The sequence below is a fragment of the Sus scrofa genome, chromosome 14, assembly GCF_054392235.1.
Source record: "Sus scrofa isolate SSC_HxYL_T2T_F1_AM1 chromosome 14, Sscrofa_HxYL_maternal_Yorkshire_Landrace_v2.0, whole genome shotgun sequence".
Lineage (NCBI taxonomy): Eukaryota > Metazoa > Chordata > Mammalia > Artiodactyla > Suidae > Sus > Sus scrofa.
In genome coordinates, this window is record NC_139396.1 from 32,278,542 (window position 1) to 32,294,660 (window position 16,119).

Sequence of the window (16,119 nt, forward strand, 5' to 3'; positions counted from 1 at the left end):
TGATCCTTTACAAAATTCGGCACTTGTAATTGTGAGGCTATACCCCCAAGCAGTTACTGAATCTGTACTGTAATACTGTGCTTCCCTTTTAAAAAAAAAAAAAAAGCAATTCTATCAGGTGACCTTTGTAAGCACCCCAACCTAGCATTGACTATAGTGGTGTCAGGCTGATTTTTTTTCCCAAGCAATATATTTTTGTTAAAAAATATGGTGATTGTGAGAACAGCCCATAAAGTGAAAGATTCTGTAAGGGCTAGAATATATACTTCCTTTTCTGATAGTTTGGGGAGGGGAAGAACATATGCGATATTTAAAAGTACATGGACTGAATGGACAGGTGGACAAATAACTTTAGAAATGAATGAATGAATGAACAAAGGAAGGAATGCAAGCTAGTGAGTCAGTCAGTCAGGCAACTACACCAGTATATCCCTCTTTATTCCCTTTTAATTTCCATGGAGCATTGGCCTTTCATTTATACTCTATAGAACCATATGTAAATTATTTAAAAAACAGACTTGCAGGAGTTTCCATTGTGGATCAGCAGAATCAAACTCAACTAGGATCTATGAGGATGTGGGCTCCATCCCTGGCCTCGCTCAGTGGGTTAAGGATCCAGTGTTGCCACGAGCTGTGGTATAGGTCACAGATTCGGCTTGGATCTGGTGTTTCTGTGGCTGTGGTGCAGGCCGGCAGCTGTAGCTCTGATTCGACCCCTAGCCTGGGAACTTCCATATGCCACAGGTGCAACCCTAAAAAAAAAGCTTGCAGTTGTTGGAAACAACAGACAAATGAACACTATATCAGACAAATAGACACGGTATTTTCTGTTGTCTGGAGTATCTTTATTACCATCTTCAGAATGGGAGAACCAGGATCTTCTCAGTTTCTGGAGGTGGCTGAGAAATGCAAAAACCACATAATGTAAGGATAACCTGACCCCCTTACTGTACAGTGGGAAAATAAAAAAATTATAAAAAAATAAAAAAATTTAAAAAAATTAAAATATAGAACAGCAAAAAAAAAAAAAAAAAAAAAAAACCACATAATGTGACTGCAGGATTTGATTCAGGGTTACAAGTCACTGGAGCAGGACCTGCAGGGATGTGATGTGGTACAAGAATTTTCCTGGGTTTTCCCCATGCAGGCCCCTTCCCACTAGCATGAGAACTCGGGTGTCCTGCCCTTTCTCCATCCCTTCTCAGAAGTGGGACAGTCTGACCATCTCACAAACCATTCTCAGTGTTGATTCACCAGCAGCTTCCTGAAAGAGAGACTGGTGGGTTTATGCTTCCCCTCTGGTCTTCCCTTCAGAAGACACATGCCAGCTGCCAACTAGCACTCCTGAGGAAAGAAAAGAGGAAGATTGGCAGGTGAGAGGACCAGGGAGGAGACTGTGGCCAGACATGTGAAGAAGTGACAGACATGGGCCAAAGCTTGAGAGGTGACTTTTAGAAGCCCACACTCTGGAGGGAGAATTAAGAGTAGATGAGACTGCTCTTTAGAAAGACCTTCACAGTGTGGCCCCTTTGGGAAGCTGTGAAATAGCTCGGGGAGTCTGGATCCAGCCAGACCACAGTTCGGCTGGAGACTGGCGCATGTGTGGTTGGAGTTGGGGTCAGGGCACAAGTGACCATCCAGGAAGGGAAGTGTGGATGGGGCCTGGACTGCTTCCTTTACTGATGGCGGTCCACAAGGGACATGGGGAGGTGAGTCTGGTATATCAGGCAAAGTCTGGGTCCCTTCCCAGCCCTTTAGTCCTTTCCTAGGTGGGGTCCCAGTGTTCTCCAGCAACAGTGACAGCTAGTCCTTCCTTCTATGCCATGACAGGACTGAGCCTAAGCTGTCCCCCCATGTGACTACTTCCCTTGGTATTAAACCTCTGCAAGGAAGAAGAGTCTGTGTTCTTCCTCCTTGAACTGCTCTTCCCTTCTGATGGAGGAACAGTGGCTGTGACATGGTCAGCCCAGCTCCCCACTACTTTCCTCCTCCCTAGGGCCAGGCACTGTGCTAGGCGCTGGGGATACAAAGGTGAACAAGTGACCATCCTCAAGATAAAAGAGCAGTGCAAGAGCCATGGTAAAACCAGGTGGGCTGCGAGAGGATGGCCAAATGCCGTAGAGACACAAAGGCCAGAACTACCAGTCTTACCAAGGGGAGGCTAACAGAGTTTTACAGATGAGGTGATGCTGGGATGGGTTTTGCAGAATAGATAGGAGTGTACTAGGCAGAGAAAGGGCAGGGAGGTGCTCAGGTAGAGAGCACAGCATATTTAAAGATAAGGCATCAAAGAGTGTGATCTATTTGGGAAGCTTTGAATAGCCGAGGGAAGCTCGATCTGGCAGGACAGTGGTGGGAATAAAGCTGGAAGAATGCAAAGAGGCCCTTTGACCATGGACTTTGTTCTCCAGCAACTGGAAGCTACAGGGTAGATAAGAAAGCATATATATATATATTTATAGGATGTGTAGCTATAGGAGTTTTTAAGCAGAGAAGTGACTCAGATTTTTGTTTTGGAAAAGAGGACCCTGGCCTCAGGTCAGAGCAGCCCTTGTGCCAAGCACAGAGAAGGTTCTGGCTCAGAGACCCATAGACAGGCATTTCTGGGCCGTGGCCAGCAGTGCTCGGCCAGTGGCCTGGAGTTCCCGTCCTCGGCTTGGGTGTCACAGTGACCACACTGCTGGCTGGCCAGAGAGGGTGGTGGTGCGGGCTGGCCCCCAGGGCTGGCCCCAAGGAAGAGCCTCCTTCCTGTTTTCTTCCCCTGGACATCCACATGCAGTGAGGAGTGGGCAGAGAAGACAGAGAGGGGCTTGGCCAGGGGAACACGAACCAGCCTGCCTTCAGTGGGGAAATGGGGATAATGAGACCCTGCTCAAAGCTACAGGAACAGGGAAGAAGACACCTGCTAGAAAGGAGCAGCCAGGCATTCTTTTTGCCCCGCCAGTTGGAAGAGGGCATTGCATAGGGGATCTTCAGGGCCAGAGGACTCTGGAGGAGGGGAAGGGACTTGGCACAGGGCAGAAGCCCTCACTCCACCTTCCCCGAGCACCCCCGCCCCTTCCCAGAGCTGTTGGCTGTACTATCCGCTTATGCCAGGCTCATGTTAGCTTGAGATAAAATTATTTTTCATGATACATGCCTCGCTAAATGGAATGGGGGAAGGCGGGGGACCTTGTCTTCTGCCCCCATGTCTCCCAGTCATATTCCAGCAAATGTCAGGATGTGAAACTTGGGCTCAGAAATATTTGCTCAGATGGAGAAGATTTTAGGGGAAAGAGCTGAGGAAAAGGTGCTCATTTAGAGGTGGTCTCCAGTACCTGTGAAGATGAGGGGTGAGGATTCAAGTTAAACAAAGGATGTAAAAATCTCATCAGCTGCTAAACCAGATGAGTGCACAGGGCTTCCTGACACCAGATGCATGAACTTTGGAGCACTTTTGAGGCGGAAGCAACCAAAATCCTCCATTTCAGCTCAGAGTCATGCTTCTTAACCGACAGTGCCATCAAATCACCTGGATGGTTTTTGAAAGCATGGCTTACTGGGCTCCAGCTCCTTTTGCATTTCTGACAGGTGTACGGGTGAGGGACCACACTTTGTGTAGAGCCGTGTGTTACTTAGGGCTGTATGTATCAGAGCCCCTGCAGCTCCTCTGTCCATCTGCAGTCAGACATCTCTTCCTTTTTTTTATTTTTCTCTGTTTTGTCCTTAATGCTCCAAAGATGGTTTCAATGCCCACCCTGGTTCAGATATCAACCATGTCTCTACGTACTTCGCCATGGAGCTCTTGCTCTGAGCACCCTCAGGCTGGCTTCATCCCACCATCCTCTCTGTCCCAGTAGCCCTCTTCCTGACTCTGACAGCACTTTCATCCTGCCTTATTTTTATCATTTATTATGTATCTGCCTTCTGTCTTATTCAGTACCGGCTGCCATGACAAAATCGACCAAGTGGCTTAAACAGCAGTCATTTGTTTTTTCTCAGGTCTGGAGCCTGGGAGTCTGAGGTCAGGCTGCCAGCACAGGTACTTTCTGGTGGGGGCTCTCGTCCTGGGTCAGAAATGGCCACCTTTTTGCCTGGTCCTTTCACACCCTTTCTTTGTTGAATGTGCAAGGAGAGAGTGAGCAAGTTTTGGTCTCTCTTCTTATAAGGACACTAATTCTAACCAGTCAGGGCCCACCCTTATGACCTCATTTAATCTTAATTACTTCCGTAAAGGTTTAATCTCCAAATACAGTTGCAGTAGCGCAGTAGCGACTGGGGCTTCAACATATGGATGGTGGGGTTGGGGGCACAAAAAATTCAGTCCCTAAAATCATCTTTCCCAATTAGACTATAAATCATGTTCACAGTCATGCCTGTGTGCCCCATGATGCATCTTTGGGGGACCAGTTCAATCCATGTTTGCTCAATCACAATGAGTGGCTGAAAAAAGCCAAAACAAACCAAGACCTGTTTACTTTGGCCCTCGCCAGCCCCAAGTTCTTGAAATGTATCCACAAAGGCTGAGGCGACCGAGAAGAGAAGACATTTGCTGAACCCCATCCGTGAGATGATGTGGCCAGGTGCCAGCGTTGTCACTGGGCTCATCAGCCTCAAAAATAATTTGATTACTAATCTGTATCACTCAGGGAACTACCACCCCCAGAGCTGTATTAAGAATGTTTTCCTCAGGCGAAAAATGTGCTGTCTTTGGCATCCAAGTCAGCCTCAGGAATTTCATTTTATGATTGATCCTTCTTCTCTCTCCCTATTTTTTTTTTTTCAGTTCCTTCCTGTACTTCTTCCAGATCTCTCAGTATAGCCAACCAACCCTCAGCCTGCCCTCTTCAGCAGTCAAAAAACTTCCAAACATAGTTGTTTGCCCTCAACACTATCTTTTAGGTCTTGCTAAGAGAACTCATTTTTCTCAATTGAGGCCGCTGAGGTTCCCCAGGCTGCTGCTCTCCCCTGACCCGAGGATCCCACATGAATCACAGAAGCCCCAAGTGGCCCAGAGCCATCCCTGGGGACCACGTCCCTTTGCTGTTTATTTACAACTGTTTAATGACAAGGCCAGTCTGGAGGAGACCCACAGTTCGAAGGAGGCGTTCTTGATAACCCCTCTCCAACCTCCACCTTATTCATTAACCTCATCCTCTGCCTCCTGGCCTTTGTCCCCCAACCCCCAGCTTTTTTTTTTTTTTTTTTTTTTTACCCTCTAAGTGCCATGACTAAGAGAAAACGGCCTAAGTTTGGAGAATGGGCTCCTGGACTCTGTTCTCAACCCCATCTTTCACTTCTCAGGAAAACGGCAAGCACCTCACCTCCCTTGGTTGTTGCGCCACCCCAACTCCACACCCTCTCCTCCCCCAGGCCCTCTCCTCCCCTCCCCAGCACATGCTTGGGCCTGATATTATTGCTCCTTTAAATATGGAGCGATTGAGTCTGGGAGGAGGCAGAGTAACATCCGGCTTCTCACAAGCAATCACAGTCCATCCGCGGGCAGTGCTGGTAACGGGGAGGAGCAGTGGCTAGGATCCCGTGCCTGCCTGAGGTGTGGCTCCTTACTCCCCAGCCATGTGACCTCAAGCCTGTTCTCAACCCGCGAATCCTCAGCTTTCCTACTTGCCAAACAGTGATAATGGTAGTGCGTGCCTTAAAGAGATACTGCGCAGGTTAAAGAGAGAGAACACGTGTATGTATGTAAATCACTTAGTTTGGGTGCATTGCTCGTAATAAGCACTCCATCCATTCAGCAATTATTCTCATCAAGGGCATCCCTTATAGGAAGACAGAAATATGTGCAGCTGAAACGTCACCTGGGGCCCTGCCCCTTCTCTGTTTGGTCATACCTGGCGGGAAGCCCAGACCCGCAGCCTACGGCATCCCGACGTCCTGCCCCAGGATGCCTGCCAGTTATAGGCTCACTTCCTTGTGTGTCTGGCCACCTCTGTGCTGTCAGATCTTGTTCCATCACATCACCCCGAGGCTCAGAACTCAGCCCCTTCACCAGCTTCCCACACACAGATCCTACAGCATCCTGCTCTTTCTCTGCTCCTCCCACCCTAACCTTTGCTTTCCTTTTCTTTCTTCTTTTCGAGGGCAATGAACAAAGTACACCTGCCCAGGTACCTAGTGCCTCATCTTCCACCTGCCATGATTTAGTGGAGTGTTAGCTTAGCTTGGGCTGCTATAACAAAATACTGTAGATTGGATGGCTTATCAACAGCAAAAATTTATTTCTCACAGTTCTGTTGGCTGCAAGCCCAAAGTCAAGGCACCAGGAGATTCTCTGACTCATCAGGACCTGCTTTTTCGTTCATAGACAGACTCCCTCTCACTCTGTCCTCACATGGTGGAAGGGGCGAGGGATCTCAACGGGGTCTCTTTCATGAGGGCACTAACCTCATCACCTCCCCAAGGCCCCACCCCTAATACCAGCACCTTGGCTGTGAGGATTTCAACATATGAATTGGGGGGTGGGGATGGGCACAAACATTTAAACCTCAGACGGTAGCAGGTAAATTTCTAAACAGCTATAGTTTTCTTCCTGGAGGAATTCTGCTACCCTCTCCTAAGGAAGTAAGAAAACTCCTCATCCTCTACTCATGTTTAAACAAAGATGCTGCTGCATGCTTGGGGCAGGACTGCCCAAGTTAACATCTGGGGAGCCCGAGTGGCAAGCGGCCCAAGTGTTGAGCAACAAGGCGAAGGAGGGCAGCTGCCCCCGCTGGGGAAGGCAGAGCAGCCATAGACCAGAGGCTGTGGGAACAGACACCCACTCCCCCTCGAGGGTAAACTGAGCCAGGCTTTGGTTTTACTGCTCATGAGGGGAAGCAGCTGATTTTCCCAGACTGCAGACCCAGACCTTCTGGGCTTGGGACTAGGTAACTCCCACACTGACTTTCTAATCAAATGAGTTGATGGGAGAGTGATCAATTCTATGTCAGCGGGTTGATGCCGGCGTGAAAAATGAAACCTTCAGCAGGTTGACACATCTGTGGGGAGGCAACTCAAAGGGTACAAACAGCTGCCATGTAGGGTCCAGGAGCTCAGGACCCTGGAGACCTCAGGGCTCTGGGCTGTGGTGTGGCACTTCAGAAAGCAGGAGACTCTCAGACCAGTGGCTCCCGAGTGAGCTCCCCAGTGTCTGACCCACTCACCGGGCCACAGGGGCCCCAAAATCCCCCTAAATTCAGTTCATTCTTACACTTTCGTCGGAAGCGCTGTTCCTTCTACCCAGCTGCTCCACACTCCCTCTCACCTCCTCACTCTTCTTATTCCCCCTTTAAAATCCTCCTCAATTTTCCAAGGCACCACCCCCCAAGGGCCTTCCTGGTCTCCCCTCATCTGCAGTCAGAGTGAGCGTGTTCTCCTGGTCTCCCCCAGCTCGCGACCTTGAGTGACGATAGCACCCCCTCCTGACTCTAGGCGAGTCCTGTAAAACAGCCTTACCTGTTTTCAGATCCACTCCCAGCCCTACTTAGTGGCTTCAAGTGTCTGGAATGCAGTCTCTAAGTTCTCCATGTATCTTGCAAAAATCCATTCTGCACGATTCCATAATTCAGGAGAACCTGCCTCAGCTGCAAATTGGGTCACTCGAGACCACAGTTTGTATCGCAGGTATTTTGTCCTCTTAGAGTTTCCATTTCCCATTTGTAGATGGGGAAGAAAGAGCTCAACAAGGAGGTTGGGTGGGGGAAGGGCCTTATTTTTACTCTGTTCTCATGGAACTACCTGCTTTCCATTGGCTGTGCCGCTGTGAGTCATGGGGAAAGTGATAGAGAGACACCTTTGATCTCTGAAAAGTGGAGCATCCCAAAGGACCAGAGATGCCCCTGTTGAACAGAACATTAGGTGGGGAGGAAGCAGGTAGAGGCTGATGTCATCTAGTCCAAACTCTTTCCCACAGATAAAGCTCTTCTTTTCCTTGAGCACCCAAGTTCTCATCCAGAGAACTCATCAGAGTTGGAAAACTCTTAATGCTAGAAGGTTCTTCCCTTCACTTATTCTGAACTCTCTCAGAAATTCACCCCCCGCAAATGCTAGAACTGCCCTCTGCAACAGCCATGGATAATGACTAGTTTTCAATATGAGAGCCCTGAAGAATAAGGACCACACACCCTGTGATTCTCTGATCTAGGCTTCACATAAAGAGCTATTTCCCTTCTTCCTTGTATGGCACAGTCTTTGGAGGCCCTGCCTTTCTGGCTCTCCACTTCTGCATAAGTAATTTTGTTGCCATCTTAAAAATGTCATGGCCAGTGGTAGATGTTAACACTCTACAACAAATAAGACCTTTTAGCTGGTTCCAGCTTCTTCATCACCATGGGCTCCTATCTCTCCCCTCCCACCCTCCCCGCAAAAAGGGGCTTTTGAAATATTCTGCTAATCGAACTTACTAAGTAAAACTTATCTACAATCCCTTTAAGTCTGCACTCCTTGGCCTGCCTTTCATGGTCCCAGAACTCCTCTCAGTCTGTCTCTGTTCCACTCTCTCAGCCTTGCTGCTCATTCTTGTACTAGTCAGCTCAGCCATCATAACAAATACCACTGACTGGGCAGCTCAAACAGCAAATGTTTCTTCTCTCAAAGCTCTGGATACCGGAAGTCCAAGATCAAGTGTTGGCAAAGATTGGTGTCTTCTGAGGCCTCCGTCCTTGACTTATAGATGGCCATCTTCTCCCTGTGTCCTCACATGGCCTTCCCACTGTTCATGTCCTTGTCATAATTTCCTCTGCTTATAGGGACACCAGTCATACTGACTATGGCCCAACCCAGTGACCTTACCTTACCTTCATATGTCAATAAACATCCTAGCTCCAAAGACAGTCACCTTCTGAAGTACTGGGAGTTAGGACAGTAACACGTGAATTTGGGGGCGACACACTTCTGCTCATTCCACTTTACCTTCTTCTAGTTAAGTCTTCTCAGAACACATCCTTTACTTTCCTCTCTCATGCCTTTGTTCCTACCGTCTCCTCTACCTCTCTTTCAAGGCCACTCTTCGAAGAAGCTCCTGTGTCAGGTGGTTGTCAGTATAGACATCCCCAGAGATGGAGAATTCCTTTCCCTTGAACCAGCCCACTCTGTTCCTTCAGCAGCTTTCCGCCCTAGCAACGTGGACCTGGAAAGACCTCAAGTTTCACACACTAAAGATGCTTTTCCTTCCAATTCAGATAAAATGATCTCCAAATAAGTAAAATTATCTCTAGATAAAATGAGAACCGAGTTGCATAAGGGGGAAAAATCTGAAATATTCCAGGATTTGAAAGCTAGTGAGACTAAGCGCCTGAAACCTGTCTGCCCTGAGACCTGTCTTTGAGGTACAGACTCAAACAGAGCTCAGTCCTCTTCCTATGTGGTGAATACTCAAGTTTCTTCATTTGTTCCCCACCATCCAGTTTTGCCAATTCGTCCATGTTCCCTCTGTACAATGGGGCTCTCCCAAACTTCACCTGCCAAGATGCCTCAGTCAAAGCAAAAGCAGCAGAGCCTACTTCTCCTTCTACCCCACTCTGCAGCTCCTCCCCAGCGTGCACACCCTCCAACACACACCTCCTAGAGCTTCAGCCTTGCACAACGGCTTAATGCTGTTGCTTAGCAACCGGTAGGGGAGGTGTGATCGCACCTCCCAGCACTGTCCATGGAGCACTGCAGACAATACAAACAGTTCCCTGGTTTCTCTCTGCAAAACTAGAGGAAGGTAACTGTCAGAGATGGCCAGCATCATGCTCTAGAGATATTGGCTCATCCTCCAGGGGCCCAAATTGGTTGCTGCTTCACTTTAACTTGGCATTGGGTAATGTCTCTGTGGGGGCGGCTGGGTAGGTGGTTCTTGAAGGGCCGGATTTCTCTGCTTGCACTTGTTCTCTGGATGCCTGTGATGCAGGCAGGGCAGCTTGCAGAATCCTCTCTGCTCCCACGCAGCCCTGCCCTGCACCAAGCCCTTGTCCCCCTACCCCCACCCCTGCCCCTAGCCCCCAGCCTCCACGTTCCCTTCGCTCTCCCACTTGAAGGTTGTTCTTCAGTGTTCTGGCACTGCCCTGTTCTCCTCCCTTGCAGCCCCCTTGTTCTTCCAGTCCTGGTCCCTCTGCCTTTCAGATGTTCCTCCTTGTGGCTGGACAGCCCCGGATTCCTCAGGTCAACCATGTCCCCCCCGCAACCTCTGTCCCTTATGTTCCTTACATCCCAGCCTCAAGCCACTGGGCAGATGCCACACAGTAGGCTGAAGTCCACTTCCTGCCCTCTCTTGGTGTCCTGATCAGAAACCAGATCATCGTGACTTGGAATTCTCAGGTGTTGTGTATCCATGAGACAATAGAGAAGGTGAGAGGGTCTAGAGTCTGAAGACATGTATTCCAACTCCAGATCCTTTTTCCTCCTTGATTCTGTGATTCAGGTCATGTTTCTTTAACCTTTCTAAGTTTTTATCTTCTAAGAGGATTGGAGTATTTACCTCACTGGACTATGGTGACCATTACACAAAGTAACATAAAAAGAGCCCAACAAAATACATCACATATACTTGGGGAACTATTTTCTTCCTCTCCTTCCATCACTACCTCTTTATTCTCCCTTTGGAGGCTCCTCTCCTCAAGTGAAAACCAGTTTTCTGGTTGGGTTCTCAAGAGGCAGTGCCATGCCATGACAAGAACGCTTGGCTGGGAGGCGGAGGGCCAGCCCAGGGCTCCCGGTCAGGGTCAGTTCCTCTGATCTTGAGTCTTGTATTCAACAGCCCTGAGGTTCCTTCTGTTCACCTGTAAAGCGGGGCTAAGTACACCTGAGTTGTCAAATGCACAGAGCTGCTATAAAGCCTAAAGATCATATGTGTCAATAGCCTTCACACATTTCAAAGTCTTACAACTTTTAGATATAGTGATGATCTTGGACAAACCTGGTGCCATTTTCTCCCCTATAAAATGAGAGTTAGATTAAAAAATGTCTAGGAGTTCCCACTGTGACACAGTGGGTTAAGAATCCAGCAGCACAGAATCAGCAGCATCTTGGGAATGCTGGGATGCAAGTTCAATCCCTGGCACAGCACAGTGGGTTAAGGATCCAGCAATGCCACAGCTGTGGCTTAGGTCATAGCGGTGGCTTAGATCTGAACCCTGGCCCAGGAACTCCTTAAGCCATGGGGTGGCCAAAAAAATGAAAAAAAAACAAAAAATCCAACTGCAGAGGCACAGGTTCAATCGCCAACCCAGTATAGTGGGTTATAAGATCTGGCTTTGCCACAGCTTCAGCTTAAGTCACAGCTGCAGCTTAGAATCAATCCCCAGCCCCAGAACTTCCATATGCCATGGGTGTGGCCGTTTAAAAAAAAAAAAAAAGAAGTCTAAAGCCCCCTTCAGTGTGAAAACTGTAGCAAATTGAGAGGTGACAGTCACTTGCCTTCCAAAGGCCGTCATGGAGAGAACTGATGCCTTCTGCACAGAGAGTATCTTGTGGCCAGAGGAATAGATTTCACTCCCTCAGCCTTGGGCCCCAAGACCAAGATGGCTGGTGATTATCTAGCACTTGAGGCTTCTTCTAGTTCTGGCTTGGGAACATAGACTGCTCTGTCCTTTCAGTAAGGAAAACAAATGAGTCAGAAAATGCCCAAGGCTCGATGGAGGTACTAGGGAAGAATCACCGGTGGAGGTGTTTGGGTGTATGTCATGGAGACTTCCATGGTGGTTCTGTGTTTAACCGTGGCCTGACAAAGCTGCGTTTGCAAATGGAGGATACCTGAAGCCAGAGATATAAAAGTATATGACATCAGAAGTTTACAGTAAGTTAAATAAATGAAAGTATAGCCAACCAATAGATTTTGGAGTCTGGCCAAAAATGAATAAACATTCCAGAACCTCTGTATTCTCTTCAGTAAACTTCCCCCAGGCAAGTACAGGGTCTCCTTATAAAGAGGATCCAACAGGAAAGATGGACGTTCCCCGTAACTCTCAAAGCTCTGGCTTTGCTTCTATTTCCAAGCCCTTTGGGGAGGAGAGTCAGCTTCACTCAGGGCCTTTGCTGCTACCCATCCTCCAACCCAATGGCTTCAGGGGGAAGATGAATAAATACATAAAAAAGTTTGGAACTCCTGCTTCGTAATAAAGTTGTGAGGGGTTGGATGTAACATAAGTGTCAATAGTTAACCACATTGCCACTAACATTAAAAAAATATAGGTATTTGGTGGGGATGCTTTAAGGAGTTCTTAACAGACTTGATTTCTGTTATGACTGGACCCGTAGAATAATTAGTCATAGAATCAGAGAATGTTAAGCTGGAAGGGGCCTTGGCCATCACCCAGTCCAACCCTTTTGCTAACAAACATGAGAGTCTCCAATGTGTAAACAGTGCTTTATTTGGAGCCGTGGAAATGTGGGTGACTGCTATTCTCTAGAGAGTTTCTTCTACTTTTCAAATAACAATACAAAAATGAGAAAATGGGAAAGTGACCTGCGTAAGGCCCCGCAGCAATTTGGAGACAGAACTTGCTGAACCCCCAGATCTATTGACTTTTGTTCCTCTGCTTGTCCCTGGTGGCTTCTTTCCGGCTCTAGAACTGGATCCGCCAAAAGATCTTTTACAAGAAGGGAATAGTGCTCCCAAGGAGTCTTCACAATTTAAAACTTACCTTTAAATTATCAGCATTGTCCATTTTCCAGGTTCATCTCATAAACATTTTCTTTTGACTGCAATGGTAGGCCTGATTCTAAAGGGAACGGTAAAACATCCAGTGTCAGCTGTGAGCAAGTCTCTCAGGACACACCTGGTTCTGTAAGGGTTAAAAGCGCCAGCTGAAGGTTGATGTGAAAAATGGAAGCTGTGTTTGATTTTCTTAACCCACATCCCACGTAGCCCATCCACTCGAGGAAAGAGAAAGGATGCTAATGGGTGGTAAAAGCAATGTGAGTGCTAGCCCCCGCACAGGCTCCTGTCTACAGCTTTTGTTCCCATGGTCTCTTCAATACGTATGACTCAGTCTGCTATTCGGGCCCCACTTCCCCTGGGCAGGGAGCTGACTGCTGCGCTTGCTGTGCTGGGCCCGTCATACGTGACTCAGGGGGCAGGTTCAGGGGGTGCCTCTCCACCCCCCGGGTGTGCTGCCTCCCCTCTCCCCGGCTACCCCAGACCCCCTCTGCTCTTCTAAACATCGAGATCCCCACCCTTCCCAGCTTTCAAAGCACTCACCAATGAACACAAATGGTGTCGCCCCACCACCCCATCTTCTTTTTAAGAATGTGCTGTGCATGTACCTTGACAAACTGCCAAAGTGCTTTTTTCACCCACCTACTCATCTATAGAATTTGTTGTCTCCAGCATATGGAGGCCAAGGAAAGGTCAAAATGTGTTCCTGTGAACCAGGCAAACAAAAGACAGGAAAAGCCTCCTAACCAGCTTGCCTCTTGTAAATGCTTGTTAGAGCAAGAACATTCTATACTCACTGTGTATAGGGGACGTGTCATCTGGGCCAGCCCACACGTGTGAACTTGTTTTGGCTCTAAGAGTCAAGAGAGGAACTTGGACTTATTGGGAGGCACCTGATTTTGAACACAAGAGAATGTTGCCACGTCCCAGCGTCTTCTATCACAACAACAACCACAAGCAGTGAATGAGAAGCACGGGGCCTCCCTCCCCCCAGCCCCCTGAGGCTACAGCGCCTCAAGGAGACACAGAGAGGCCAATGACCACATGCTCATGGGACTGCCCATCTAGTCTCAGGAATAAAGGGGATTCATTCCAAAAATATGTATTTAGCACCCACTGCAAAAGAGGCCCAGAAGGTCTAACCACACATCTGCCGTGAGCTGCACATGGGTGGGGTTGTTAATGTTGGGGCCTTGTTCTATCTGATGCCTAAGATAAAGGCCATGGGGTGGACAGAGAGTCACCAGGCCAAGCCAGTGCCCCCCCACCCCCATCAAGGAGGACAGTGGCCTGCCTGTCCAAGAAAGTGCTGCTGTTTACCTGGACAACTCGGATGCAGTGCTCACTGCTTGCTAATCCGATGTCAAGATTTTTCTCCCTCCCTCTTCTTTCTTCTCATGGGATAGGAAGGGCCCAGCCTGACCTAAATGCAAACCTTCACCTTTGAGTATGAATAAGCAAAGTCCCTAACAAATTCATTCACACATTCTCTCTCTCCCTCCCTTTCTCTCTCTCTCAGACAGACACACACACACACACACACACACACACACACTCACACACACTCACACACTCATGCTTTGGTCACCACAACACAATCCCCACATCTACCCTGTAAGGGCAGCCCAGACCAAGACCAATGCTTCAACCAATGAGACACTCTGGCGGCAGGGTTGCTCTAAGGCAATGCTTCATTGGGGATGTGATTTCCTACTGTTTATCTGCTCTGGATGAATAGCCTGGGAGTGCCTACTCATTAAACCCCATCGTCACTTAGACCCTGCCAAGGGTGGCTTTGGAGTAAGTTTCTCAAGCAGTAAGAGAAATAAAGCATCCTCAGAAAACAATCAGCTGTAGAGGATGAAGCAAGGAAAGGAGGGCATCACACTCCTGTCATTGTCATAGTCGGTATTCTTGTAGTTGAAGATGACACAAACCCCAAAGATAGGATTTGCTGGATCATACACAAACTAAAGGAAGATTCAGAAAACAGCTGAATTCAGGAACAATGAGAACCAGGTGCTTAGACACAGCCAGGGGTCCCCGGGGTCTGCCCTTCTACCTCTCTGGCTCTCACTGCATGTTGTCTTCATTCATTCAAAACAACTTCTACAAAAGGCAGGGGGCATCGCCTCTAATTGTATCCAAGCTCTCGTCCACGGCCCACACACCCACAGGAGAAGACCTCTTCCCTAAGACAAAATTTGAAAGATGCTAAAAAAGAACTCTGATTGGCTTGGCTATTATCATGCATCTATTTCTGGGCCAGTCCCCCCCCCTCCCCGGCCAGGAGGGCAGGTACCATGTTTGCCCCAGCTTGAGTAACACATCCCATCCTGTGGTCCACCAGGGGAAGGAGATTGAAGAGATGGTCTCCCATAATGGGTAGCCTCCACTAAAACTACCTGGTTGCCATGGAAAGAGGACTAGTTTCCCACAAAGACAACAAGAAAAATTCTCTGAAGAAAAAGGAGGAGGCGCACTGCAGGCAGACAAATCGAGTAAGGTCTTCTGTGGTGAATTTGCAGGCTTCGGTCCTGTAGCAAATTTACACCTGCTGGCAGGTATGTCTGTTGAGAGGATCGTTAAACTTGTGAAATGGAGGGAAATGGCGACATCTAAAGTGCTTGGGCATTGGCATTGTGTAATCATATTCTAGCTAAGAACTTAAACTTTTCAGAAAGGATGGACAGCCAGGTCACAAGTTATACATCAATAAATCAGTGACATACTGCTGAGTTGTTTGACAGTTATACGAAAGAGATAACTGAGCTTGACTTCCTTGTCATGTTGCCCTAACCTGAAAACCTGTGAATATGTTGGTTTACATGGCAGAAGAGATTCTGCAGATGTGATTAGGTTAAGGACCTCAAGATGAGGAGATTATCCTGGGTACCTGTGTGCACAACACAAGTGGCCTCAGAAGAGGGAGAGAGGAGGGTCCAAGTCACAGAAGGTGATGTGACAGCAGGAGGCAAATGACAACAGAATCACAAGTCACAGGGAGAGAGAGTTTAAGATGCTGCTCTGCTTGCTGGCTTTGAAGGTGGAGGAAGGAACCAATGAGCCAACAAATACACACAGCTTCTAAAAGCTGGAAAAGACAAAGAAAAGGATTTTCCCTTGAGCTTCCAGAGGAATGCAGCCTTGCTGGCACCTTAATTTTAGGACTTCTGACTTCCTGAACGGGGCGATGAATTTGTGTCGTTTTAAGCCAGAAAGTTTGTGATAATTTGTTACAATAGGAAAGTAATACAACTGCCTTTTGGGAAAGCAGCTTGACAACAAGCACTAAAAGAAGAGTGTGTGCCTTCCTACTGCCGTTCTGCCTCTGGAACTCTCTTCTAATGAAACATATGCAGAAATGCACTTCTTATATAGTAAGGTGTTCCTTGCAGTATTATCTATTAGCCAAACCTTCTGAGGGCACTACTGGTTGTGTTACCTTCATTTAGTTACAACATAACAAGAGAACAGGAGCCATTGGCTGATGGCCATTCTTC

The 16,119-nt window shown here is 48.0% G+C and overlaps 1 protein-coding gene and 1 long non-coding RNA gene across 26 annotated transcripts in view; one reads left to right on the plus strand and one right to left on the minus strand.

Moving 5' to 3' along the window:
• PTK2B (protein tyrosine kinase 2 beta) overlaps positions 1-16,119 on the plus strand; it is a 143,582-nt gene that overhangs the window by 24,168 nt on the left and 103,295 nt on the right. For 3 of the 25 annotated variants that reach the window (XM_084997739.1, XM_084997746.1, XM_021073185.2), the window contains exon 1: positions 14,967-15,180. The exons of the other annotated variants lie outside the window; for them this stretch is intronic. The gene's annotated coding sequence lies outside the window, so the exon portion shown is untranslated. Of the gene's footprint in view, positions 1-14,966; positions 15,181-16,119 lie in introns of those variants that run through there. 25 annotated transcript variants of the gene reach the window in all.
• LOC146396470 (uncharacterized) lies at positions 827-7,571 on the minus strand. Its single transcript, XR_014828423.1, has 3 exons — positions 7,435-7,571; positions 1,235-1,344; positions 827-899 (listed from the first exon to the last, which is right to left on the minus strand). It is a non-coding gene; the product is annotated as an uncharacterized LOC146396470 (long non-coding RNA).